The sequence below is a fragment of the Zonotrichia albicollis genome, chromosome W (genome assembly GCF_047830755.1).
Source record: "Zonotrichia albicollis isolate bZonAlb1 chromosome W, bZonAlb1.hap1, whole genome shotgun sequence".
Taxonomy (NCBI): domain Eukaryota; kingdom Metazoa; phylum Chordata; class Aves; order Passeriformes; family Passerellidae; genus Zonotrichia; species Zonotrichia albicollis.
Window position 1 is genome coordinate 7331603 of NC_133859.1, and position 20355 is coordinate 7351957.

General features: G+C 46.5%; 1 long non-coding RNA gene across 1 annotated transcript; it reads left to right on the top strand.

The window, feature by feature from the left end:
- The first annotated feature begins 1467 nt into the window (after positions 1-1467).
- On the top strand, positions 1468-8224 carry LOC141726866 (uncharacterized). Its single transcript, XR_012577825.1, has 2 exons — positions 1468-5095; positions 5317-8224. It is a non-coding gene; the product is annotated as an uncharacterized LOC141726866 (long non-coding RNA).
- Positions 8225-20355: the final 12131 nt, after the last annotated feature.

Sequence of the window (20355 nt, forward strand, 5' to 3'; positions counted from 1 at the left end):
CATTTGCTTTGTGTTGTCTATATGTGTTTAAAAATAAAATCTGGTTTACTGGGCACACAGTTTGGCAACAAGATGTCAAGGTGGGAACAGATCACTGGTGCCTTAAGGGAGGAGATGAATGTGGGCTGGGACAACTGACTGGGATAAGTGTTCCAGCAAGAAGAAATGGATAGGGCTTCTCCTGTGCCATTTATTTGTAGAGTAGCATGGACTCACATGGGGTACTGAACCTTTTTGGGCCAGGCATTATAAAGAGAAAGACCTTGCCCCAAGGAGCCTATGCACCAGTGGCATTGAGAGATGTTGAGCTGGGGATGACAGCAAGGCCAGAATTCAACCTGAACTCCCAGCCCGTGGTTGGAGCAGTCTACCCCCTGTGACCCCACTGTGTCACCAGACTTTGACAGGAGGATATCCCTGCCCAGCCTTGCACAACAGAGCCAGAGGGACATCCCTGAACACTGCAGTGAGTCATGGTACACATTTTTGTGTGGCTTTAAGATGAAATGAAACAAAAACTGAAACACTCGAGAGGCTTGTGTAGCTCTTGTGGTTAACAGAGAAGTCACTGCTGTGTCACAATAACCAGACAAGGTCCCTGTCATCAGCTCTAGTGGAAAAGCCCAGGACATGTCCTCTTTGTCATGCTACTGGACCAGCATCATAAACTGCCAAATTGCTCCTGGTGATGAATCTGACCATCCTTTTGGCTTTTTAAAAACACTTGTTTCTGAAAGCTAAGAGGCTCCAATGCTTACATGTCTGTCTGGTTGTCAGCTGTGCACCAAATAACTCCTGAACCTTGTGACAATGTCAATCAATTTTGATGGAAATCTGAGGGTGAATTATGTTCCCACTCTCAGAAATGAAAAGGGTTGGGTGGAGGGAGAAGACACAAAGTAGCAGTTGTCCTGCAGCAGAGGCAGGTCAAGCTGGGCCATGAATAATCCTTCTTGTTGTGAGAAACAACTGCTCACTTTTTAAAAATTTTAAAGGTTTATTAAATTTCAGCAAAAAATACAACAAAGGGACTAAATAAGAAAAAATAACAGTGCTGGGATTATGCAGCCTCCTGCTGGGTTCAGGTTTGCCCCCAAGCAGGCTGCATGGGTCCGGGTAGTTCAGTCCTCTTACAGGACAGACTGCCCGAATACCCCAGCAGTTCTCAGCTGCTGGCAACCTAAGCAAATTTAAATGATATCAGCTCTTTAGTGATTATCAGCTCTTAGTTGTCACCCTGGTTTTTTAATATTTTCTAAGCCTTCTGATGTTGACATTCTTGTAGTGAACTTTCTCACACACTTTCTGTAAATAGCTCATTGTTTTGCATTCCTTTATGGAGGAGGAGAGAGTTGATGGACTGTTGGTTTGACCAGTGTCATTGCAGAGGTGTCACTGTCACCTTCCAATCCGCTGTCACTTTTGTAAAACTATAAATACTGGAGTCAGAGAATAAAACTTCCCTTTGTTCCTTCACCTTGAGAGCGGTGGTCTGCTTGTGTTCTTTCGTGTCCTTCAGCGACATCTGGTGACCGTCGAAGTGTATTGCAGCCTAGGCTGAGACACGGACAGCGGATTGCAGTGAGGTTTTCTCCCCCTCTTTTTGGTGCTTTGCCTGCTGTTCTTGGGGCAATGGAAACCTCTGTGGTTTTCCAGGATAATTCCCTCATTTTGGATCTCTGGAGGGGGGTCCTGGAGTGGAAACAGGCTTCTGTTTTCTGGGATGACTTGGAGAGATTGATTCTGTGGGCACGAGAGAGAGGGTTTTTTTCGGACCCTGCGAAGGCCTTCTCTAAGGAGGAGTGGTCTCTCCTGGGGGGTCCACCTCATGGACGCCCTCTTTGATGATTGCACTGTAGACGTGGGACCGCTGCTGGTGCAGTGGAAGAAATGTGAGGAGCTTTGGCGGGGGTCTGGTTTTTGTACCCCTCGGAGTTCCCAGGGAAGCCCTTCTATCTCAGATGTGGAGGAGGAGGAGGTTGAGCTCCTGTGCGATGTGGAGTTCCCTTCCCCGTCCCTGGACGGTGTGCTGGGGAGTGGCCATTGTCCGCCCGGGGTGGATTGGGCTCACAGCCAGCTGGTCCCGGGTCCGGGGGGGCTCTCTGGATTCGGCGGGCTGTCCCCGCCCCGCCTTGCCCTGCGCGGGTGGTGGGGTGGGGGACGGGTTGCCCTCTTTTTGTGCCTTCCCGGCCTTTAAGGGTCAGCCTCCGCCTCGACTTGAGGCTGCTTCGGTGACGACCTTTTGTCCGAATTGCGGTGTGTCCTCCACGTTCCCCCTGAGCGCGGTGGGGGTGGGCTCTCCCACCCCCGAGTCGGGTCCCTCAGCGGGGGGGGGGCGATTTCGCCCGCCCCTGGGTCTGCGCAGCCTGCTGGGCATGCGCAGTCGGTGAAGGCAGCCGGGGGCGGGGCGTCGGTCGGTGCTCCGCCCGGCCCCACTCCGGTGGGCGGGCAGCCCGTCCCTCTCCGCTCGGTGAGGGTGGTGCCCTCTGCGGGATCTTGCGGCTTGGGGGGGGCTCTCATAGGGGGCCTGCCCGGCTCCCTTGTGCCGCCCCGCAGTGACGCGGCTCCGCGGGCCGTGCCTCCCTCAGCATCCCACCCCGCCCCCGTATCGGGGGATGGGGGCCCCGCACCGGTCTCGTCCGGGGCCGCGCCGGTCTCATCTGGGGCCGTGCTGTATTTGTGGGCCGTGCTGGCACCTGCGGCCGCCGAGGCGACCCCTGTTGCCTTCTGATATAAGGCAAGGCGACCTGGTTCTGAGGAACAGCACGGCGACCCAATTCTCCAGGGTCGCTCGGGCCAGTGAGCACGCAGACACCAATATGGTGGACGGTCAAAAGGCGTTTATTATCTCTTCTTGTGGGGTTTTATAGTCTAAGGGGTTCTCTACGTCAGAGGGGGTCTGCCTTTACTACCTATGGTTAGTAAGGAGTGGAAAATTACCAGGAGTGGAAAGTTACTGGGTGTGGAATGGAAAGTTACTGGCACTACTGTTAAAGGGGCAACTTGCCTAGGGTGATTTCTTATCTTAGGGGAACAGGGGGTCCTGCCTCTCCGTTACATCGCGTAATCTTCCGACCGCCTGTCCCTATGTACCACAGGCCCCTGCCGGAGCTGCAGCGCGGCAGGGGACTGGGGTGTTTACCTTTAGTGAAACTGCTGACACGGCCGGTGGGAGGCCGCTGGGTGCCCGGGGCCATGGCACTTTCTCGTGAAGTCATTGGACGCTTCCTGCGTGCCAGGTGACCGTGTGTCCGAAGTACCCTGAACATTTCTGGTGAGAGGCAAAAACCAAGACTGACGAGATGAATGAACCTCTCTCCTCATGGCATCTGCAGGATCATGGGGCATATTCCTTTGGCTCTGCCGGTGCTGCAGGGGGCGCAGGGATGAGTGGTGTTGCCCCGGCTCCCGGTCAATCACTCCCTCTTGTCTCTGGGGAGCCCAAGGATCGGGACACAGCAGGTGCAGTGGCTTTGCCAGGGGGTCCCCAGGCTTTCCCTGTGCTCAGGGGTGTCACTCATAACACCTATGAACCCCTTGCATATAAGCTGGAGAAGGAACTCTGTGAAGCGGTTGCTCAGCATGGTTTGGGGTCTGCTGAGGTTATGCACATTCTTCGGAGGCTTGATCAGGACGTGCTGACACCTCATGATGTCCGTTGTATGGCACATTCTCTTTTTGACCCTGTGCAATTTGGTGTTTTTGTTACCAAGTGGGCTCGTCTGGCGGCCCAAGCGGTGAGGCGGAATGCTGCGCTGACACTGCAGGACCCCAGGTGTGGAGTTGTTGTTGACATGCTGATGGGGACAGGGCGTTATGAGGATGTTCAGGGGCAGGTTGGATACGATCCCCTTGTGCTTCAGCAATGCAACACGCTGGGCATGGGAGCAATTGTGCAGACGCTGGAAATGGCTGCTCCGAAGCAGCCGTTTTCAACCATTGTCCAGGGGGATGATGAGCCTTTTATGGTATTTGCGGCAAGGTTGATTGCATCTGTGGAAAGGCAGGTGCCTGATCCTCTGGCGAGGGACATTACGATTGCAAACCTTGTGAAGTGTAATTGTAATGAAGCTTGTAGTAAGGTTATAGCAGCTATGCCTGGTGATCCTAGTATCTGGGAGATGGCAGAAGCCTGTGCGAACATCATTCCCTCACGTCGGAAGTTGGCCGCTGTGGCTGCTGCTGTGCAGCCAGTCTGGGCAGCACCGCAGGGCGGGCGGCCACAGCAGGGTAATGTGCAGGCTAGCAGGAAGCGGGGGAAGAAGGTGCAGAAGGTCAAATTCCCCATGTTCTTGTGCGGTCGGTGTGGTAGGCCGAATCACATGTCTAACGTTTGTAAGGTGACTGTTCATGTTAATGGCCAGGCTTTACCGGGTTCGGGAAACGTGAAGCGGAGCGCGCAGCAGGAGGGGCGCGCTCAGACACAAGCTTCTCTCCAGACCCAGGTGCCGATGGAGGTCTCCTTTGCCGGCTTGCAGCCAGCACCCGCGGATCAGCAGGCGTGGATGTCTGCACCGCAGCAACAGTTGTCTTAGACTCGTCTGAGATACGCAAGGTTCCCCTGGATGCCTTTGGTCCCTTGGGTGGGGGCATGAGTGCTCTCCTTATGGGGAGGTCTAGTGCCACCCTGCAGGGCATCATTGTGCACCTGGGGCTCATTGATGCAGATTTTACAGGGTAGATTTGTGCCATGGTCTCCACACCCACTCCCCCTGTCACAATCCCAAAAGGGACATGGCTTGCTCAACTTGTGCCTTTTAAGTCTTCTGTTCGCAGGACAGCTGACCGGTCGCGTGGAGCTGGTGGTTTTGGATCCACTGGGCCGCCTCAGGTTCACTGGACTGCTGTCCTGACCAAGGACCATCCCGAGATGCTGTGTACCCTGTCCGTTCCTGGTGCGACACCGTCAGAAATCCACCTCTGCGGGCTTCTTGACAGCGGTGCTGACATCACAGTTCTCTCCCTTGCCGCCTGGCCCTCAGAGTGGCCCCTTGATCCGGTGGGGACGTCTGTCTCAGGCCTGAGAGGGACGGCGCAATGCTACGTGGCCCAGCAGCCCGTGCTGGTCACAAACCCAGAGGGACCAATGGCCTGGGTTAAGCCTCATGTTACTTCTACTCCTGCCAACCTCTGGGGGAGGGATGTTCTGTCTGCCTGGGGGGTGCGTATCGGGACGGATTTTTGATGGGGGCCACTGCAGTGAAGGGCGCAGAGTGTCCTACGCCTCCTATATGGTGGCTGGTGGACAAACCCGTTTGGGAGAAGCAGTGGTCCCTCCCTGATGATAAATTAGTCGCCCTTCGGAATTTGGTGCAGGAGCAGTTGGACCAGGGTCATCTGGAGCCTTCTAACAGTCCTTGGAACACTCCTGTCTTCTGTATCAAAAAGAAATCTGGGAAATGGAGGTTGTTGCAAGACCATGGTCAATGCCATGATGGAAAGCATGGGACCATTGCAGGTAGGCATGCCATCGCCTACCATGCTTCCCGCCAACTGGCCGGTCCTCATTGTGGATCTGAAGGATTGTTTCTTTACAATTCCTTTGCATCCTGATGACAGACTGAAGTTTGCCTTCTCGGTGCCAGCGATTAACGAGGCTGAGCCCGCACAGAGATATCAGAGGAGGACATTGCCTCAGGGCATGCGCAATTCCCCTGCCATATGCCAGTGGTATGTGGCCCGTGCCTTGTCTGGATTTCGCAAGCAGTTTCCTGATGCGCGTCTGTATCATTATATGGATGACATTTTGGTGGCCGTGTCCACTGAGAGTGGGCTGCTGAGGATTCAGCCTCGGTTGCTCGATGCTTTGCATGCTCATGGACTGCAGGTGGCTACAGAAAAGGTTTAACAAAAACCACCTTGGAAGTACTTGGGGGTCAAAATTCTGGAACGGACGATCCGTCACCAGGAGGTGCAATTTGTGCATTCTGTGAAGACACTGAATGATACTCAGAAATTCATAGGTGTCATCACTTGGTTACATCCGTACTTGGGGCTAACCAACGCACAGTTGTCTCCTCTGTATGATTTGTTGAAAGGCAACTCTGATCTCAAGTCACCTCGCACACTGACCCCTGAGGCGCGTAAGGCGTTGGAGGTGGTTCAGCAAGCCGTTTCAGCTTGTCAGGTTTATCGCATTGATCCCTCTGTTGATGTCACTCTGTTCATCACCACTCCAGATTCGCATTCCACAGGTATCATTGGTCAATGGAGTGACAAATGGTCTGATTCATTGCACGTTCTGGAATGGGTTTTCCTGCCCCATCAGCCGCAGAAGAGGGCAACTACATTGTTTGAGCTGATTGCTCGCTTGATAATCAAATGCCGACAATGGTGTTTGCAATTGATGGGTGCGATCCTGCAAAGATCATACTCCCGGTGCAACTGGAGGATTTTGACTGGAGCTTTGCAAACAGTGGGTCCCTGCAGAGTGCTCTGGAAAATTTTTCAGGGCAGATCACTTATCATCTGCCTAGTCATAGGCTGTTGCATATGGCGAAATCCACACAAATTTCTTTGCGGCCCAAGAATAGTCAGCAACCCGTGCAAGGACCCACTGTCTTCACTGACAGTTCAGGGAGAACAGGAAAGGCTATTGTTACCTGGAGGGATGGATCTGAGTGGCAGGTTCTGGAAGGCCATGAGGATGGGTCAGCCCAATTGGTTGAACTGAGGGCTGCTGTCATGGCATTTGAGAAATTTTCCCAGGAACCTTTCAACTTGGTCACGGATTCTGCCTATGTGGCCGACATTGCACAGTGGTTGGGTCATTCGGTTTTGAAGGAGGTCAGTAATCCTGCCTTGTTTCATTTACTGAAGACCTTGTGGTGTGCCATTCAGGCCCGAGTTCATCCATTTTATGTTCTGCATGTGAGGAGTCGCACTGATTTGCTAGGTTTTATAGTGGAAGGTAACGCGAGGGCTGACAAGTTGGCTAACCCAGCGTGGGTAGCGCCTCAGCCTGATACACTCGCACAGGCCAAGGCATCGCATGGGTTTTTCCACCAAAACGCACATACCCTGCAGAAGCAGTTTCAGCTGACGCCAACTGAGGCTCGTGACATTGTCGAGTCATGTGATGACTGCCATGCACTTGCTCCGCCTTTGCCGGCAGGGGTAAATTTCAGAGGCCTTAGGGCCTTGGAGCTTTGGCAGACCAATGTCACCCAGATTGCCGAGTTTGGCCGGCTCAAGTATGTGCATGTCACTGTGGACACGTTCTCCTCTGCGATGTGGGCTTCTGCTCACACTGGAGAGAAGGCCCGTGATGTCCTTGCCCACTGGAGGCAGGCCTTTGCCGTTCTGGGCATACCTTCTGCTGTGAAAACCGACAATGGTCCTGCTTACGCATCGCAAAAGGTGCAGCAGTTCCTGCAGTTGAGGGGTGTCTCGCACAAGTTTGGTATCCCTCATTCTCCGACTGGTCAAGCTATTGTAGAACACGCTCATGGTACTCTGAAGCGGGTTCTTCAAAAACAAAAATGGGGAATGCAGGGTGAAAACCCGCAGAGTCGGTTGGCAAAAGCTTTGTGCACAATCAATCATCTCACTGTGCCGCAGAACTCAAATAACCCTGTCATTTTGAATCACCATCTCTCGTTGCAGGCTGCGGATGAGGCACATCAGCCTCGAGTGAAGGTTCGGGTGCGGAATTTAGTCACCAAACAGTGGGAAGGTCCCTATGACCTTATCGCTTCGGGGCGCGGGTATGCTTGTGTATCCACAGATACTGGGGTACGCTGGGTACCTTCAAAATGTGTTCGCCCTGACCTGCAACCGCAGAGACAGAATCCAGCTGATGACCAACCTGAAAGGCATCAAGCGGGGGAATCATTGAGTGATGATTCGGATGCAGATGATGAGAGTGATCACTCTGATGATTCCTCTGCAAGTGGACACTGAACATTGTTCATATTTTCCTTTTCACATTGTTCATTTCTTTTTTCTTTTTAAACGGAAAAGGGTGAGATGTCACCCTTGATTTTTTAATATTTTCTAAGCCTTCTGATGTTGACATTCTTGTAGTGAACTTTCTCACACACTTTCTGCAAATAACTCATTGTTTTTCATTCCTTTATGGAGGAGGAGGAGAGTTGATGGACTGTTGGTTTGACCAGTGTCATTGCAGAAGGGTTCACTGTCACCTTCCAATCCGCTGTCACTTTTGTAAAACTATAAATATTGGAGTCAGAGAATAAAACTTCCCTTTGTTCCTTCACCTTGAGAGCGGTGGTCTGCTTGTGTTCTTTCGTGTCCTTCAGCGACACTTAGTGATTTCAGCTCTTAGCTTGCTCGGTGCTGCAGGCAGGCAGACACAGGGTGAGAGAGGAGAAGGCTGTTTGGTGTTCCACAGCAATGTCTTTATTGATTCTTCTGTGAAGGTCCCAGTGACAGCTCTTCTAACCAGAATAGGCTAAAACAGCCCATTATATGGGATACAGAGGGATCGGAAATTGTCTAATAGCAGGGATTAAGGGAAAGTGACCTATAGGCTTACAGAGAGATAGGCAGGGGTCCAAAGGCAGAAGAGAGGGGCTTCTAGCTATTCACTATGACTTAGCATTTTCTGTCTTTCTGCTCTCTACAGGGCCCTTGCAGGCCCTGTGCCTGCTACACTGGGAGCTGCCCTGCCCCTGCCCGGCCCAGCCCAGCCTCCCCCGTGGCTACCTGGCACATGGCTCACTCACAAAATGGCTGTTCTGCCTTCTATACCCCTGGGAGTTGCATCAGCAAATCCTGGCCCCTCCCAAAGTCTGTCAGTTAAGTCTTCATTGCCGTTTATTGATGGAGACTACTTTCTTGCAACTTGATTGGAGGGTCAGGTGTTGTCATGCCATGATCCCCTAGCAACAAACTTTTCCATTTATAGCTGCCCCATGCAAGGGGTATAAGTACTCACCTTCTTTCTACCTGTCCTAGACAACCCAGGCTGTCTGATGGCAACAATACAGAGGGAGGGGCAAAGGGGCCTATGGGGACAACAGAGGACATCTAAACAACAAACTACGATAACATAACTATACATCACTAAAGCTTCTCTTAATATTCACACAATATTAATCCCTTAATTGTGAGAGCAAATCATCTCATTAATTGTGGGAGGATGGATTGTAGGAGAATAGAGATAGTGCTGAAGGCAATCTTGCCCCTGAGGAGTTGCAGCTGTACTAATTACCAAAGAGTAGGAACAAGTCTGCCCTTAATAGGCCACAGCTATGTCCAATAAGGATGCGTGATATAAAAGAGTGGGTTAACCAATCAAGAGAAGAGCTGGAATTAGTTGGTTGTGCTGTGAGGGGTAGTAAGAGTTAGGCGGTTGTGCAAGGGACAGGAAGGAGTCAGCCGGCCACGCAGAAGGAAAAGAAAAGGAGTCAGTGTTGCGAGAAGCTGCCCATGGGAACTCACAGAGAGAAGGTATGAAAGTTTTATAATAAGATGATAAACTGACGGTGACAGATTGGTGCCAAGCACCGACGCCCACAATTGGTTGCCCGTATGGGGATGAGTCCTGACAATTATTTATCTATAACATGGTCTCCTATATTTATCATGTCCTGACGCAACAAACTTCTGCCCCTCTGTGGTTTTGCCTTTAGTGGTCATATTTCAGGGTCTATCCCAGTATCCTAAAATCTGGGTTTTAAGCTTGGCTTTTGATATCTGGCCCATTTATCCCTTGCATCTCTCAGTTACTCAGTGGTCCGTGGTAGCCTTTTGTCTCGGTTTGAAAGACAGGTGTCTGGTAGGGAAGGTAGGAGCCTCCCTTGGAATGGAGAATGTAAACCCCCTCCCTCTGAATTATTATAATTTTGAAATTAAGGGGCTCTCAGGCAAAGATATGAGGATAGGAATAACAGTTCTTTACTAGTATGTATAACAAGGAAAACAAAACGATAATAACTATGGCATTAGCAACAAACAGAACCAGGGACCCAGTAACAGCCTTGTCGGTCACTGTTACTTTGCCCTTTGGTGGAGTTACCATCACAGCTGGCAGGAATGAGCAAAAAAATCCTGTGGTAATGGATGAGATGTATCAGAAGGTCCACGGCAGTAGCTGGAAACTGCGGGATATGCCGGCAAGGCAGGAGTGTGTGAGCTACAGCATGGAGAAACCCAGAGCAGTACCGAAAAACCAGCAGGGGCGAGACATCGGTGGCCTGGCTCCAAGCAGGGCAGGAAGAGGTGAAGTTTGGGATTTGTGAAAAACACGTTCACTCTCCTGTGAAAATTTAAACAGTTTATAATAAAGTACAATAGGAGACAAAAGACATTAAACCAAAGATTATGGCTGGGTATGTCTTGGCACTCAGCCAAGAGCACACCTTCACCTTTTGGGATACCCCTTAAATACCTTTTTCATTACATTATTGCTTTGCATATTCATAGAGTTTTATGCATATCCATAAACTAGTTTACATTTGCCAGGAAATATTTTACATGGCCCCTCCTTGGGTCTGCCTTTTTAGAGCATGCATGTTTGTTGGCTGTGGTTTTGGCTTCTTCTCTTTATCGCTTCCAGTTTGGGCCTTGGTCCATACTTTCTTCAGATGGCAGATGCTGATAGTTGGCATATTAATAGCAGGGTCCTCATTACATATTCACTGGATGTCATCCTGACCAGACAGTTCACTCATAACTATATCAGCTACCACTACTACTGTCAGGAAAATTAATCCACAAACATTAGAGGTTTATGTCCAAAAAGGAGACAGAGGAGTCCTTTTACTTTATTCAGATAAAGGGAGAGGCCATGGGGCATTCCCCTGGGATCTCTCAAATTTTTGGATGATGCAGCCTCCTTTTATCCTAATTTTCTGACTGCATTTCCCCTCTCTCTTTTCCCATTGGCTGAGGTACTTGAGAGGTACAGACTTCCCAAAACGCCTGATACTGAAGATTTCCCTCTAATGTATAACCCTCCTTTTTAATTTTTACTTCTTATGAGTGAAAAATGCATATTTTATGATTGACTTTTCAAAAATATTAAAATGAATATTATATGTGTTATGTTAGAAAGTTATGCTGTATTAATTTTCTTAAGTAGTGTGTTAAATATAGTTTAGGTTATAACATAATGTTAAAATAGAAACTATGTATGTGGGATATTTTTTTAAAGAAAGGAATGAGGTGCTCCCACCAAGATAGCAGCCACAGGACACCTGAATCTTTCAGAGAAAAAGAATATATTGCTCCCTTATCAGAAGAAACTAACTTTTTCCTGCCTTGCTCAGGCCTGAAGATACTGTCAGGATTCAGAGAAAGAAGTTGACACTGACCAGACAGAATCCTGTGTTTGAATGGAATTTATGCATTGTGTATGAGATGAATGAATATGCAACAGGCTATTGTTTTTAAGGGTTAATCCTCTGTTAACATGTGTCCTTTTTTGGGCTTATTTTGCCCACAAAAGGGTACCCGGACTGTCCGTAACTCTTTGTTTTATTGTCTCGTATTGTCCTAATCCTAATTGTCCAAATTTGTATTACTCTAATTTTGTTCCTATCTTTGTAATAATTTTATTATTATTAAAATTTTAAAATTTTAAAAACAAGTTATTGGCGTTTTTCACAGTTATGGTAGCAGAGGATGATTACTAACACCTCACTGCCAGTGCCTTAGGAGAGTCAGGGTGAGGAAGGCGCACCCTGCCCGATTAGGCAGCCTTGCTCTGTTTCTCCTAGTGTGACCGACAGAGGCAGGTTACGATCAATGGACAAAAGGAGGCAATAAAACAAAGAAAAGGGAAAGGATTCCCTAAAAACTCGGTAATTGGCCCCTAAGACTAAAGTGTACACAAAGAACAAAGACCTAAGGACAAAGGATAGGTAAGTTTGGATGGGGCAGGTAAGGGGGGGGGGTGTGAATGCGTGTGAAAGAGAGGCGGGCTGGTTAACCCAGACCTGCTACGTGGGTGATGAGTCTCCCAAACTGAGTTTTCGTCTTTTCGTAAGAAAAAGCAGCCAGTAAAGAGACGAAGCAAGTGATAAAAAGAGTGAAAGAATTTCCCCTGGGGAACCTGGGACTGGGTCTCAAGGAAGGGGTGGGATCCCTTGGAGAGAGGAAGCTGAGGGTTTTTCTGGCATTATTCACTGAGAAAAATAAAAGTGTGGAAGGGGCCCCTAAAAATTCTGCTGGATTGAGGGATAGGAGTGCCCGAGAGCATCCAGAATGAAAACCTGCTGGGTTGAGGGATTAACATTCCAAGAACATCCAGGCTTGAGCAAAATTCTGCTGGATTGAGGATATGTCCAAGAGCATCTGGAGTTGGACAACATAGCTGTATTGAGGGATATCCAAGAGCTCTGAGACTGGCCAGTAACACCTAAAATTATAATAGGTGATTTCAAAGTAAAAGGTACCTTATTGTTGTCTTCTTGTGTGTGAGAGTGAGTCACACACAAAATCAGCCTCAACTTCCCAGGCAGGTGGGAAGGGGGGGGGCTGTGGAAAAAGGTGTATGTGACCCACAAACAAGCCATTGTTCCTCTGGGTGGGTGGAGGCTCTGACAGAACGTGTAGGTGACCCGCAAACAGGCTATTGTTCTCCCGGGCGTGTGGAGAGGGCCATGGCTAAAGAGAGTGAGTGGCACGCAGACAGCCTCACAGGTGAACTGGCACCAGAGGCCACCAGATTCAGGGCCCTTCCCAAAAGCCCAGCTTGGGTGTGAAAAATGCCAATCACTTGTTTTTAAAATTTTTAAAAGTTTAATAGTAATAAAATAGTTATAAAAAAAAAATAACACAATTAGAGTAATAACAATTTGGACAAATTTAATTAAGACAATATGAGACAATAAAAACAAAGAGTTACGGATGTCCGGGTACCTTTTTCTGGGCATCACAAGCCCGAAAAAGGACACCCGTTAAGAAAGGATTAACCCTTAAAAGCAATAGCCTGTTGCATATTCATACACTTCATACATGATGCATAAATTCCATTCAAATACAGGATTTTGTCTGGTCAGTGTCAACTTCTTCCTTCTAATCCTAACAGTGCCTCCAAGGCGGGAAGAAGTTAGTTTCTTCTGATAAGAAGGCAATAAATTCCCTTTCTCTGAAAGATTTAGGTGTCCTGTGGCTGCTGTCTTGCTGCAAGCCCTTTCTGTTTAACAAAGCATCTTATACAGCATAGTTTCTATTTTAACAATTTTTATAACCTAAAACTATATTTAACACAGTACTTAAGAGAATAATACAGCATTACTTTCTAACACAACACATAATATTCATTTTAATATTTGCGGAAAGCCAATGATAAAATACATGCATTTTTCACAATCCCCACTCTTATTCTTTTTAATCATTTGGCTTGAGTAATATTTTTTCTACTCATATCTTCTGGACTATGCTGGTAAAATAAAACAGGGGATTACACAAGTAAGAAATATAAAAACAGTTGTAACACAAAATGAAAGATCTTAATTTCTTCTAATACATTACCCCACCAGCTAGATTTTAACATTGTTTTCTAATTTTTGGACTGGTACCTGGGTTATTATATGCATATATATTTTTCTTTTTGATTTCTTTTGCTTTTGCTAGAATGACTTTTCTGTGGTCATCAATTTTCAACGATCTGATATATTGAACTTTCCGCAAACATCCGCTTCTTTGGCTAATAAATAGTCTAAAGCCAACCTATTCTAATACCCTACAGTTTTTGTTTGGCTTAGCTGGCTTAACATAAACTCTAATGCCTGGGCAGCCTTATTTGCTATCATTTTTATAACTGCTTGGAGTCTTGTAATACAATTCAACAGATAATTTGGAGTCAATACAGAGTTAGATTGCTGTGCTGGTTTTACCTTTTCATTTATTATTTGTTTTTTTACCAAATCTTGAACCATATCTTCAAGATTAAATTTAAAACAAATCCATCTCTCTCCTTTTGGACATTCAGTTCTAAATCTATTGCCACTTTTTCTTAAGTTTCTTGTAATCTAATATTTTACTCTATTTTGCCTACAAGTTCTTAATTTGGATGGGTTATAACAGTGGCTGTTGACATAGGTGTGTGTAATAAAACAGGAACTTTGGTTTCTTTCCTTGTGATGCTTTCTGTAGCATTTGTGACACGATCTTGCTGGTATCCCAAAAGAGAAAAGACAACAAATGAGTGCCAGAAACAGGAAAAACAGAGGTCCAGTATGGCTTATACTCCCACCTCCCATGCCTGTGAGGTTGCAACCCACAGCAGGTATATTTGATCTTCTCGGTGGCGAAATACAGAGGCCAATCTGGTCTTGCCCTCTACTACTTCTTTGTCACTTTCTCTTAAATAATTTCTAGGCAAATTGTTTTTGACACTCTTTAACTGTGGTCTCTTACTGTTCCTCAGGTATCTCTCATTCAACAGGCACTAATAATTCCCATCCACAAAACCAAGTTATTACTTTAACACTTTTTGCAATAAGAGCATAAATTTTGTGAACCACAATACTAATTATTCTCACAATTTAAGCATTTACTTATAACCCAGATAACGTGTCCAGTATTGGAATGAATCAAATAAAGTTTACTAATGGAAATGGCAATTCCCCTTCTCCCCTGTACAATTCTCAGGCTAAGGTCAGAATACAAAAGCAGTCTTGATCTTTTTATCTCAAGTTTTCCTCCCCCAAGGAGATGTTTTATTCAGGCAGTGCTCAAAACCAGTGATATAAGCATTATCTTATTTCTTAATTCAGTGTTATTCTTTGTACATTTCTTGGATCATTTGGGTTTTCTCAAACTATTACCACTCAGTCCCCATTGGAAAGTCAGTTCGGTATCACCCGGTTTAAAGGTGATAGTCCATTCCTCAGGTTTCTTCACACGTCCTTTGATTCTGCTGGCATGAATCCACCCTCTTTCCGTGATTCTGATCATTGCTTCAGTAGTATCTGGAAGGGACTTCTTAATAACACAGTAATAAAAGAAAGATAATACTTCATTAACTTTTACTATTTGCTTTCCTTCTAAACTTTCTGGGTTTAGCTAAAAGCTTTCTCTACAGCCACCTCTTCTTGTTTTGCGGAGAAAAGAAGAAACCTCACAACTTTATAAAAGTTGTAAAGCCCGGTATGCCTTTATTACGACACGCTTTGGATGCAGAGGAAATCCTCCTCAAAAGGCATGCGTACCCCTGAAGACCTCAGGTCTCCTTTTATCCCCCTTCCAAATGCATATGCATACAGTTTCACAATAGGTTCATACATATTCATTCCGTGTGACATTTAGCACCAGTTCTTCTTTATCAAAGGAATTCCTAGGTCGGGGGCGAATTGACTTTGTGGTCGTTTCTGGTTTTTTTTTTTTTTCTCTGTCTCCTTGCTGTCTCTGGCATGCAGCTTTTCCTTCAGCTTTGGCCTCACAGACTTTTCACCTCTCCTAGACACTTCACCTAATTCAGAATGGATCTGTACTCTGTCTCATTCTTCAGGAAAAAAACTGTAATAAACAGAGCCAGGAGACGACTTCTCCTTTTTAATGCCTTTATTAAAAGTGATCAGCTCAGGATTGGGCAGCTCAGACGGGTCTGCAGCTTCCTGTCGTCTCTCCCAGGGCGACTCAGAGGAGGAGGATATGCGCAGCTTTGTCCACTAGGGGCAGAGCTGGGGATCCGGTCCTCGTGGGAGCCTTTAGGGCGTGGTGATCCCATCCGATTTTGAATTGGTCCCAATCTCGCCCCATCCGAGAGCTGGCCCGGGGGCTCTCCAACGCAGGGTGAGGAACAACGAAGGTTTTCAGCATCTCTGCAGGCCCAGTACTCCGCTCCTCTCGTCCAGACATCACTCCAATCTCTCAACTCTTAGGTGGCTTGTTGTTTTTGGGGTTTTCTCAGTATGTTTGGAGCAGGGGTCCCACACAGCATGCTGGTCCTTGGAGTATTTTGCATATCCCTCCCCTCCAAAGTCTCTTCTCCTCACTGTTTGGGAGGTACTCCACCCTTCATAGTCTCAGAGAAGGGTCATTAACTCGCCCCAGCCAGGGCTTTTATTGATACAAAAACAACTATTAACAACAATGACCTGTAATTACCATAACACAAACAGCAGCCCAGCAGCAACAGTGGTAACCTTTTTCTCACAGAAAAATTGGCAGAATTTTTGTTCATAACAAAAACTTTCTCGTTAAAAACAAAACACACAAAAGAAAAAGCCAAAAAAACTTCTTACTTAAGAAAAACAAACCGCTTTTTGAGATTTGGAGAGTCATCAATCTCTGGTTTGATTTTATCTTTTAGTGCTAGTCCTCCTCCCCCTCTCTTCACGGCCTTGTTGTCAGTGCTGTTCTTCGCCCTTCCCCCGCTGCTGCTCCTTGGCTGCAGGGCCGGAGCAGGGGAGAGCAGTCACGGGCATGGGGACCCTGGGGATATGCCTTGGGTCTCTTTTGCCCTCTCTCTCTCTCTTCTGCTCTCTCTCGGCCCACTTACCGGGCCGATGCTGCCATCCTGGACTCGGAACCCCGACAGTCTGGGAGCCCCCCCGGCAGTTCTGCCATGGAGTCAGCCCGCTCCTGGCTGGCAAACCTGTGTCCTCTGCTGCCAGCACCGCCGCGGGTCACCTCTATGGATCGGTCCCTGCCGCAGCCCCCGAGACCCCGTCGCTCGTAGGAAGCGGTCAGACATCTCCCAACCTTGACAACCCCAAACTTGGCATCCCCAGGTGCTCCTAACATTCTTTTTCTTTCTCTAGTCAACTTGTCCTCTTTTCCTTTCAAGCAGGGCCTGTTCTGCTAAGGCTTTTCCGGACCCCAGTGTGGCATTGAACAACCTCTTAATAACCATGTGTTAAGATAGTTCTCTGCCTTTCATGCAAAAAACCTTCATTCACACTTCTGCTCTCTTCTAGCACCAAGATGTCATCACTTCACATTCTAACATCTCAGAGTTTCTCAACTACCTCTCTACTTCAACTTCTCTCTTTCTTCTCTCTCAATTGTAACCCTTATGGGGTCGATATTTAATCTTCCCCTATTTCTTTCTTCTGCCCAAACTTCTTTGTTGATTTTTTTTTCCTTCATCCTCTTGGCTTCATTTCCAAACTCTACCTGTCATTTTCCTATTTTTTGATATAACTCTTATTCTTAATTGCACTTGTAAGACTTCCCAATAAATTGCTACCTGCCCCTGGGACCAAAAACACATCTCCCATCTAAATTTTAGTTTCTTCCTTCAATTACCACATCTCTAATGACTAGAAATGTAAAACTTTCTCTTTTTGCCCCTGTTACTTTCACTATATGTTTGCTTACACTATAATCCTTTGGAACATTTAACAGGCAGGTTCTCTTTGCCCCTGTGTCTATTACAAATTCCAATTCTCCCACTTTTAAAGTTATCACAGGATCCAGATGGTATTTGTCCCCCCAAAAAAATTAGAGCCTATGACATTACTTTTTTTATGTGCCTATTTCTTTAAAGATTTTCAGATCTTCCGCTTACTTAGGACCATTTTCCTTTTTCTCTCAGGTTTGTTTATCTATTCAGTTGGACTTTCTTCTTTCCCCTTTAAAAGCTGCCCTTCAAAAACCTTTTGTTTTGGCATTTCGCCTTTGATATGCTGTCTCATTTATTCTCTTGGTTATGTAATTACGATAACAATTCATGTGTTTACTCCCCTCCTCATTATTTTAACCCTACTCAGGAGGTACAGTTGGCATTTTGTCTTCTCTGGGGGTCTCCGCAGATTATCTTTTTCTTAAGCTTTTATTTCACTTGCTCTGATTAATTGCTTTTCTTCCTGAGAAAAATATTATTTTCATTACCAACCGCATCTCTTCTCAAGTACAAATGTTTGGACCTAAAAGTTGGTCTAATTGTTCAGCTATGCCTATGGGATTCTCCAAATATCCCTTTTATTTATTTCTTAAAATTTCAGACCTCAGATGAAGTCAAAGTGTAATAAGTAACAATACATTTGTTCATTAATAGCTAGATAATTTAAATTATAAAAAAATAGCTAAATAGCTCTCGTTTAGCAGGATACCTATGTGCAGCCCCGTATGGTAAAACCTTTAACTTCGTAGGAATTGCTTTGTTTACAAACCCCCCCTTGTAACTAGGTACAGCTACATCTGGTAACAATTACTAACTTTGCTAGAATTGCTTGGTTTGCAAATTCCACCCCATAGATATAGGAGACCCTCTGAAACACATCTGGTAACAATTATTAACCTTGCAAGAATTGCTTAGCTTGTAGAATTTAGACTTATAGATATGCCTTATAAGGAAAGCGGCCAAAGAGGAAGACTTGGGGCCTTCATCCCACGACCACCAGAAGGCAGAAAAAGACCCCCTAGCAACAGGAGGAGCAAGTGCAGAAGACGGACCACGTCATCCAGGAATCCGGAGAAAAAGGACAATCAAAAGCGAAATTTAAAGGGGGAAAAGCGCGCGCCTAAGAGGAGCGGGGACTCCTGGCTGCCCAGCGCTGAACCTTGCTTATTCTTGCTTGCATAATAATAAAGATAATTGTACGGTTCTTAAATTTGGTCAATTCGTTTATCACAAAAGGAGCATTTACAACCTCTGATCCTTCCCCCCCATGAGAACCTCTCTTAATGGAAATAGACCAATCTCTTTATCTCATTCTTTTTGGATTTTTATCTTCTATAGCCTTTCTCTTGTATTTTTAGGAAGAATCAGGAGAGGGCTTTCTTCTAACTGAACTTTTAGTGTTTCGATAAAGTGATTCTTTTAGAAAGTTCCCCTGAGCAGCCGGAGCTGTGGTTACCAAGGGAACGGAGATCAGGGCAGGACGGGGAGACGGCACAGCTCAAGAGTCTCGATCCTCCAAAGGCGGGGTGTGCAGCCGGGATCGCCCGAGGGGCTGTTCCGGTGCAGACCGAGCTGGAGCGTGGATAGCCTCCACATGGCTCACGGTGGCTGAACTGGCCGAGACAAAGCTGCCGACTGACCCCGGCTGCAGCGGCGGGAGCCGACAGAGTCAGGGAAGCCGGGGATGGGACAGACGGGACCCCCCTCGGTGCGGTCAGCGCGGTAACCACGGTGCACACGGCAGGACAGACCCCCACCCCCTGGCACGGGCGGCGGAGCGGCCGCGGGCCAGGCGGCCAGACTGGGACAGACGGACTGTGCCGAAGCCGGCACAGGGGCTGGGAGGGGTGGTGCGAACGAGTGGGGGAACGAACGGGAATGGATGAGGTAATTTGTTCTCAGCTCTATACTTTCCCCGTTTTGCTTTTATTGCTGTAATGGGTTAAAACTTTAAGTTTGTTCATCAAAACTGACAAAGTTATTCCAGTAAGACTGCTGCATCACCTCTAGTTTGTTTAAGTAAATTTCCAGACTTTAAAGGATAAGGAAAGTGAAACCAAAAGACAATCGGTTTCACAAACATTTGTTTATCTGTTTAGTAAACTGTTAATATGGGTGGTGGGTTTGCTATGATTGATAACACAGTATCAGCTTATCTGCTCAGTAAACCTAGGATTCCAGGAACTCAGCAGATTGAGCCTAAAAATTCCAGGAATCAGAAAAAGGAAAATTACCAACCTTCATCTTCAGACCCCGGGAGGTGAACTATGACCACCTAAACACAAAAGAAGAATACGCAGAGTACTACACATCAACCCGGAAGAAGGACTGTATAAGAACTCCACGGAAAATCAGAAGAGTGTGACAGTGGAAGAGCGGAGACTCCCCTGTCGCCCAGTGCTGATTTGCTTATTGCCTTGCCCGCTGTAATCAATAAATTCTCAATTGGTTTTACTTGGCAAATTGTGGTCTCAATTTATAACAATTGCCTTTCAAAAATGTTATTTTCTTACAGCCTCCCCCCTCCCCAGCATGTGGTATACTCTTTTTCTTCTGGATTAAATGGTTTTTACAAATAAATCCAGTGCTTAACAAATCTAAACTTCTGCTTGGATACTTTGAAATGGTCGATGAGCTAACTCACGACCTTCTCATATTGTTTTTCTCATCACCCTTTTATTTATCTTTTGGCAAATTATACATGTTTCAGGTACTTGTTTTTCTACTCTAAAAGTCTCAGTGCACCCATAGTTCTTTAAAAAAAATGATCACACAAAGCCTGAGTATCCCACCGGGCTTTTTTTTTTTTTGATACATGTCCTCTGCTATTCCCTAGTAAGTGTTTTATTATCTAATTGTCTTCCATCAAGATGTTTCAATTTCCCCGATTTATCTTGTTCACTACCTATCTTGTTTTAATTCCCCTTTTTTTTTTGCTTCTCTAAACTATGGAATTTCCAATTTTTCTTCATTTGGAGTTAATATTAACTCTTTCAGCTCTATTTTCTGCTGCATCTTTAGATTCTTGATCTGCCAATTATTTCTTCTTATTTCTGAGTCTTTACATTTTGGTGTCCTTTAATATGTATAAT